We start from the raw sequence: 8,968 nt of genomic DNA on the forward strand, positions 1-8,968 counted from the left end.
ATAACATGTCGATGTACGATAAAAATCTTATGCTCTAACTAGTATCAAAATTAGATAGCTCTCATAACTACTCACCAAAATCATCAAGGTCCTCAGCTATCATCCTAACATCTCTAAATTGTATGCCTGAGGCATCTATAGAGTGTTGCAAGCATGGTACAAAATGTTGTGAGCTATGTTATGTGGTGACTATCACTAGTGTGGCCTTTTCCTATAGAACTATGGGGCTTTGATGCATTCTAATGGTTTCCATCAATGAGTGAATTGGTATCCCCTATGTACAGAAATATAACTAATACCTTGCAATAGGTCCTCCAAAAAATAGAGCAATAGATCCATATGTGTGTGTTGTCCATAAAGAGAATGAACATCACCTAGTACTAGTAGTCCAATAGCTCTATATTCCTCATCAGGAGAGGTTCCTAAAGTTCTACTTGATGCCTTTGAGGATGGTCAACCTGGACAACTCTATCAAGTCTAAATATAGGGACTAAGTAGATTCAGATGTAATGACACCTCTATCGGCAATAAGAGATAGTGCTAGAGTCATTGGAGGAAGTCTCTATCCAACAAACTTTTTGACATTTGGAGGTGGCAGACACTATGTACTACAATTTTGGTCATGATATACAATCTGATCATGCCCCTATCCATAATAATCTAGAATATCTAAGTAGTTTGCATTGAGGCCCATGTGGAACTCAGTGCATAATTGTTCTACAAAATAAAGAGGTATCTAATCATTATTAGGATAATGTCTATGCATGACTAAGAAACAGGGATAGTTCATATTATAGAGAATAGGATCATTGCAGCATGTCACTTGATAATCTCTCACCCTACCTTGGGTACCATCATATGATGGAAAAAAATCTTGTTTGATGAAATCATTGGGGGTCACCCTCTTGATGTCATTAAAACATGCATTAGCTGAAATCTCATCTCTAAGCTTCCTAGATAACAACTAATACATTAGAAGTAAATGAAGGATGTTCTCTAAATCTAGCAATGAGATCATGTAAACTCCTACATATGGTCATACATAAGTCTCTATATAAACCATCCTTGAAGGAAAATATAGACTACTATAGTCTAATAACTTCCTGCTCTACAAATACAAATAATACATCAATATCAATGGAGGTGTCACACTAGGAGCCACACCAAGACCTCTAGTAGGAGCTACACTAGGACCTCTAGAAAGAGCCACACTAGGAGTCACACTAGGACTTGTAGTAGGAGCCACACCGAGAGCTACAATAGGAGCTACTCTAGGAGGCACAACACCAACCCCACCATGACTCGCATGATGAGCCTCTACATGAGCCCCACCATGAGTTGCACCATGAGACCCACTATGAGTGCCACAATGAGGAACACCACAAACTGCACCACAAGCTACAGCAGGAAACATGGTAGGAGCCACAATAGGAGCCATAGTTATTGGAATTATAAATGGGAAAAATATACTTTTGAGAGGGGGTGGAGAGTGAATCAGAACTTCAAACTTCAGCTATTAAAACTTTCAGCATTCATTAGATGGATGTAATATATGAACTAAAATAAAACATGAAAAAGTAATGCATCTATAACATGTAAGCAATTTGAACATACACACTTAACACTAGATATGATTACCTAGAAACCCTCCAAAGAGAAGGTAAAATTGGGGTAGGGATAACACCCACAAATCTTCACTACTGCAGCAATAAAGTGTAGCCAATTAAGTTTACAATGGTTTGAGCATGAAACATGATCTGTCCTATGAAAGGCCTACCTTGTTAAAGGCTTACAAGGACTATTAAATCCCACCTCGTTAGAGGATTTCAACACCCTATTAGAAGTGTGCCTAGCTAAAAGACTTTAGAACATTCACTTGGAATGTCACCCTATTAAAGGATTTACAATAGTCTATTAGGACTACTCTACCTAGGAGATTTAACTAGAATCACATGTTAGGATGTTTTAACATAGACCTTGTGATTGGCTCTAGTTTCTTGATTAAAGATCAAATCTGTATAGTATCCTTCTTGATCCTCTTTGATTTGATATAACAATTGTTGTATCCTTATGTTCCTTGTTCTTCTTTAATTAACTTTTGCAATTCAATCTCTATATCTTTTATGTCTTCATGAATACTTCTATTTGTGCATGCAAAATTCTCTATTCTCTTCCTTCAATCCCTTCTACACTCATTTTAAGTTTTGGGTTTTGTCCTTCTTAAGAAGACTAGAAGACTTAGGGTTAGGTATGAATCTATGACTAAGATTCATCTCTTTTTCCACTTAATCCTTTGTATTTTCTAATTAGTTGCATGTAAACACATAGGGATTATGCAAATAAATTCATCCTTATCTTCAAAGAATCAAAATCTAACATTATGTCAGCTTGAAAATGCTTTACATAGTTGTTTGTGAAATTACTAACAAACATGTCCAATCTGTGTTACTCGGCACTTGAAGTTACTGATGCTTGGCACATACTATAATTTTTTTTCTTGACTCAACACCTGAACTTCTTGGCATGTACTATTTACTCGGCACTTGAATCACTCAACATGGTCTATCTACTCGACATTTGAGTGACTCAGTACATGAGTGACTCGATACTCATTGCAACTCGACACATACTTGTGTTTACATATTATACTCGATACACATTACTAGTTTGACATAAACTAAGTAAATGTCTTAAGTTTTTTGACACTCAATTTTTAAAACCAATGTAAGATCAACAATAGTAGGAGGAGTCACAATAGGAGCCTCATCACCCTCAGGCTGATGAGCAAGTTGATTGTGTGAAGTCATATCTACAATGATGGAGCTAATATGTATTGTAAATTCACATATACATACATGTTATCTAGTATGTAATTTTTAATTTAAAAGATATGTAATTATACATCATCTAATCTACACATCAATATTGTATACATGAGAGTTAGAGTTAGAGTTAAAATTTGGGTTACCAAATTAAGGTTATTGTTATGTAATTATAACTTTATAATCGGGGAACTATAGAACTCCCTGGGTTATATATTAGGGTAATAGTTCTAGTGTTAGATTAGGTTTTCAGTTAAGGTTAGTGTTAGATTAGGGTTTGATTTTGAGTTAGGCATAGATTAGGGTTAGAGTTAGAGTTAGAGTTAGATTAGGCTTTGAGTTTTCAGTTAGGATTAGGTTAGGGTTTGAGTTAGGGTTATAGTTAGATTAGGGTTATGGTTCTAGAGTTAGATTAGGGTCTAAGTTAGGGTTAGGGTTAGATTATGGTTTAATTTCTAGGGTTATAGTTAGATTAGAGTTATGGTTCTATGGTTAGATTAGGGTTTCAATTAGGGTTAGGGTTGGATTACGGTTTGTGTTCTAGGGTTATGATTAGATAAGAGTTGCGGTTCTAAGGTTAGATTAGAGTTTTAGTTATGTTTACAGTTAGATTAGGGTGATGATTATAGGGTTAGATTAAGGTTTAAGTTACGTTTAGGGTTAGATTAGGCTTTGAGTTTGAGTTAGGGTTAGATTAAGGTTAGAGTTTGAGTTAGGGTTAGATTAGGGTTTGAGTTTGAGTTCTAGGGTTAGATTAGGATTAGAGTTTTCAAGATAGGGTTAGATTAGGGTTAGAGTTTTCAAGTTAGGGTTAGATTAGGGTTAGAGTTTGAGTTACGGTTAGATTAGGGTTTAAATTTTTAGTTACAATTAAAATAGGGTTTGAGTAAAGGTTAGAGTTAGATTAGGGTTATGGTTATAGGGTTAGATTAGGATTTGATTTAGGATTTCAGTTTGAGTTATAGCTAGATAGAGTTAGTGTTTGGCTTAGGGTTAGGGTTAAGAATTAGAATTAGAGTTCTAGGGTGAACAATAGGGGTACATATAGTTAAAATTTGGGTTAACAAATTAGGGTTATTGTTACATAATTACAACTTCATAATTAGGTTTTAAGTTTGAGTTAGAATTGGATTAGGGTTTTCGTTAAGGTTAGATTAGGGTTAGAGTAAGGTTTTGAGTTTGATTTTGAGTTAGTTATAGTTAGGTTTTGGCTTAGGGTGAGGGTTAAAAAATAGAATTAGAGTTCTAATAAGGCTAATATTTTTCTAAATTTGCTTCATAATGTTACACTAATATTTTTCTAATATTATAGAATAAAACATTTTTTTTAATATTTTCTAATCTTTTTCTAATATTCTAGACTATTATTTTCTTCATATTTTATAATTTTTTTTCTAATATTTTATAATATTCTTTAATAATATTTTAAAAATATTTTGTAATTTTTTAAACCAATTTTTTTAATAAATATTTTAATATTTTTCTTCTATTTCATAATGTTTTTTTCCTAATTTTTTTCTAATAAGACTAATATTTTTCTAAATTTGTTTCGTATTGCTATAGTAATATTTTTCTAATATTTATCTAATTTAACACTAATTTTTTTCTAAAATTATTTCCTAATGTTGAACTAATATTTTTCTAATATTCTAGACTAGTATTTTTAAATATTTTTTAATGCTTTTCTAATATTTTTTAATAACACTAAAAAAAAATTAACAAATACAAAAAAAATAATAAATGAAAAATTTATATAATTAACTAAAATTAATAAGAATTTTTTTTTAAAAAAATAACCATGAAAATATTCTTTGAAAATATTAAAAACATTTAAATGACATATGAACATACCTAAAATAGTGCAAAGACAAGAATTTGGAGGAAAACAACAAAAAGTGACGTAACTCGATGACTATTCTGATATGTTCACTCGAATGTCCAAAATAAAATTTACACATTCTAAAAATTAGGAGTGAAAATGGAAAATGGGCTTTTTAAGCCATAAAAAATCAATTACGTATGTTCTTATGAACATATAATGCTCTTATGTTCACACGAACATATCTTATTTTACACAACTATGTTCACATGAGCATAAGAGTATTATGTGTTTGCATGAATAAAATAAATATGTTCACACAAACATATGGAAAATCAAACTTGCATTTTTTCAAACATTTGACAAATTTCTTTGTGCCACTAAAGTGGCACCCACTATTGTGGGATCACCCCAATTTACTAGTGTCTCATCTAGTGCGCCAGATTATTTGCTTTGGTTTTCATACTCTTTGCATAGGTGTGCAGCCATGACTATATAGTCTTCCTTCAAGGCAATTTTTTGATCTTCATCTATGGTCTTTACATTGAATTTTGTGCCCTATACTTTTTTCTTAATATCGTCAGTTTTACATGTATGATTTGATTAAACAATTTTTTTTGCAACATTATATAATTCTTTTTAATATGAAATTCCATTGCTGTTATTTACAAGTTGAGAGTGATGATTCATATAGCAATTAGGACCAAGTTTGTGCTAGCCAACCTTTTGTAGTCTCACTTCTATAGCTTTTGATGTGTCATGTAGTCTATGAAAATTTTGAAACATGCTAGATTATATAAATAAAATGATAAATAATTAGTAGATGATTACATTCTACTTAATACTATGATGACATGCATTCTTTTTTTGTCTTTTGGTTGAATTCCCCTACCCTGTAACCTTTTCTCTTTTGCATCTTCCATTATTTTATTCCACTCCATTGATGGAATTGTAGGAAGATTCTCCTACTTTTGGTTAACCTCTATAGCCCTTCTATATTGGTCCCTCACAATCTTTATATGTTTGGATGCTCTTTCGAGAAGTAGGGCATAGTCAAAAATATTTTTTTCTAAAGAGGTCCTCAAAAGATGTAAGGGGTTGATTTTTTAGTTTAGGACCTTGTTCATTCCACCTTTTTTGAAATAATAAAATTGTTAGATCAATAACTTTAATATAGTACAATAAATGGAAGAAAAGAAAAAAATTCTAGAGTAATATTAAATTACATACCTTTTACATATGATTGGTCCAAATAGCTTCAACATCATTTCCTACAAAACCATCATGGGATTATCAGTCCAAAGTGACTTATGTATAAGTAACCTACAATTATACTATGAATAATAAAATTTTTAAAGCACTTGGAAGCTTTTGTAATTTTAACCAAAACATAGGTTTCTTGTTTGGAAACAATGTCCCCACAAAGGAACTAGTACAAGTCACATGAACTACTCTAGGAAATGGTTGAGTTTCACTAGTAGGGGCCTCTATTGTTCTATCAAATATAGGTGTATCTATTAGTGCACAAAATAGGTCCATGAGTATAAAATCCACCCCCCAAAGAAAAACCAATGCATGATTAGCACATAACAAAATATTGCAAAACAAGTTTTAACCAATTTCACTTGGTGTAGCTAAAGATGTATGCAAGTTCCTTGTTGCCAAAAATATAGTAGATAATATTAGAGCGGTGACTAAAAGTCATGTCCGCACTTCATCATGAGTTGAAGAATACATTGTTTGCAAAGACATTTGCATTGGGTCAAGATCAAATGAGATAATAGCTAGAATCATTTGAAAGGTTAAAATAATGGTTAAAGGTTTAAGGATTATTTATATGAAGATTATGCACTGCAACCCTCACCATATTGACCACATAGTCTCACAGGTATCAAAAAATCATGTAAGAAGAATAAATAATATTTTAGATCATGATCAATAAGATACTATAAAATATAATTTTTTTTGAACTTTTCTTATTGAATTAATTATTTCTTACCTTCAAAAAATTGACTTGAAGCATTAATTCATCTTTCTGATGTGAGTGTTCCAAGGGTTGTCTGCATTGCTCCTTTAGAGACCTAGATTTCCTCTTCTAGGAACCTAGTCAACCTAGGTCCTTGATTGGCTTAGGTGATTAACTAACACAAATCCAAACTCTTCCCCAAGAGTTTGATCCTTTGTGCTCACCCTTAGAAGACTAACATACTAATTTAGTACTCTTCTCCCCACACACACTTAGAGAGCTCTAAGTGAAACTTGCTCACAAAATTTATCCTCCATTATAGGGTCATCCATGGAAATGAGGTCACTCCATTTACCTCCATTTGTGTCCATTTGGAAAGGTATTTGGACCTCTTCCTTAACAATTTCAATTTTTTGTCTCTAAGAAGCCTAGTTAGGCCTAGTTCCAATCAACCTTAGTTCCAATTAGCCCTCGAAATTGACTAATTCCTCCTTGAAAAAAGTCTTTGAACAACCTAGTTATCCAAATATAGATTTGAATACCATTTTGTATTTCCTAAAGGATTATATACATCTTGAAACCCTAATTTTTTTGTACAGGTGATTCCTATTATGTAGATCAAATAGGACTAAAAGGGCTATTTCCTAGGACTATACTACAAAAATGTTAGTAAACTTACCTAAATAGATTGGTAAGACCTCAATCTCCAAGATATATTAGGATATAGCTATCCCCTTCCTAGAACTATACTTTTTCTATACATCTTGTTCATTCTGTGCAATTAATCACTTGTTTTAGCACTGTCAAACCTCTAATTGGCCATTCCTAGCTCACCTAAGGCTTGAGATTAAAAATAGTTCCCCAAACATGAAAAACTCCTAATCCTATAACTATGTACACTAATGACTTCCCTAACATTTCCATCTACCCTTAGGTGGTTCCCATGGCTAGATTTCATGGGGGATTCATTTATTTACAAACTAGTCAGCCAGACCCAGTGAATAAGCTAAATGCAAAACAATTCACAAGGAAAACTAAACTCTCTATACACTCAAAATAAAAATAATGAAAACTCTTTAATCTAATATTAATACATGAATCTAATGAATTTTTTACTTCGTTAATCTATATACCATCAAACAAGATGAAAATGCTCGATCTGCACACTAATCACAATCACAGTCGCTATTGTCTTTACAAAAACTTCTTACGATCAATAGCTTCAATTCGTGTTTGAACCTTCAATAAGTAGTATATTCCTTTTCCCTAGTTTTTAGACCATCTTAGTGGATTAGCCACTCCTCACATGTAGGGGATCCAAGGTAACCGAGTTGCATGATACACTTGTTATAAATTGCAAATGTTGCATGACAACTTTTTGACAACATTTGGCATCTTTGCATTTATTTAATTAGCCTTGTTTATTAGGAAATCTAACCCCTCTAAGTAGATGAATAAACCACATAAATGACTTTAAGGAATCTTTTCCACCTATTATATGTGTTAGGAAAAATTTTAAGACTCCAACTCACTATTTCCTGTACACACTAAGGAATTGAAATAACAACTAGCAAAGGCTCTTTTTGTGACCTTATTCCAAATGAATAACTCACCTATCCATCAATGTAAATGACCTTATAAGGTCTGAAATCAACTAATTTAAGATCTTGACTTGGCTAGATTCAAGTACATGCTAAAATATTTCAAACAATGGAGGTAGTCTAGGTGTGCTCCTACACCATCCCCCCTAAAATGAAAATATCAATCCACCCTTGGATTGAGGATATTTGGATCAATCACCAACTTATTGAACTCTAATTCCTTTAGCCATATTGTATCAACATCCATCTATCCATGTTTCATAATCAAGTGCTCTTTGTACTCTTTAGTTCTAGTCTTTTTATAGACTCTTATATCCAATATGATGTTTGATTCTATAGTTGTAGCAACAGGTAATTTTCAATCTTCCACATCTTTGACCAATTCATAAAGATTCTAATACACTTCTTTCCATGGTACTTTATAATGAACTAAGTCTATAATTTTGAACTAAGATTCTAATCCCCTTCCTAGAACTATACTTGTTTTAGCACTGTCAAACCTTTAATTGGGCATTCCTAGCTCACCTAGGGCTTGAGATTAAAAATAGTTCCCCAAACATGAAAAACTCCTAATCTTAAAAATATTTACACTAATGACTTCCCTAACATTACCATCTACCCTTAGGTGGTTCCCATGGCTAGATTTCATGGGGGATCCATTTATTTACAAACTAGTCAGCACAGACCCAGTGAATAGGGTAAATGCAAAACAATTCACAAGGAAAACTAAACTCTCTCTACACTCAAACTAAAAATAATG

This window comes from Cupressus sempervirens, chromosome 3, assembly GCF_028749045.1.
Source record: "Cupressus sempervirens isolate cs-2001-9-10 chromosome 3, ASM2874904v1, whole genome shotgun sequence".
NCBI lineage: Eukaryota > Viridiplantae > Streptophyta > Pinopsida > Cupressales > Cupressaceae > Cupressus > Cupressus sempervirens.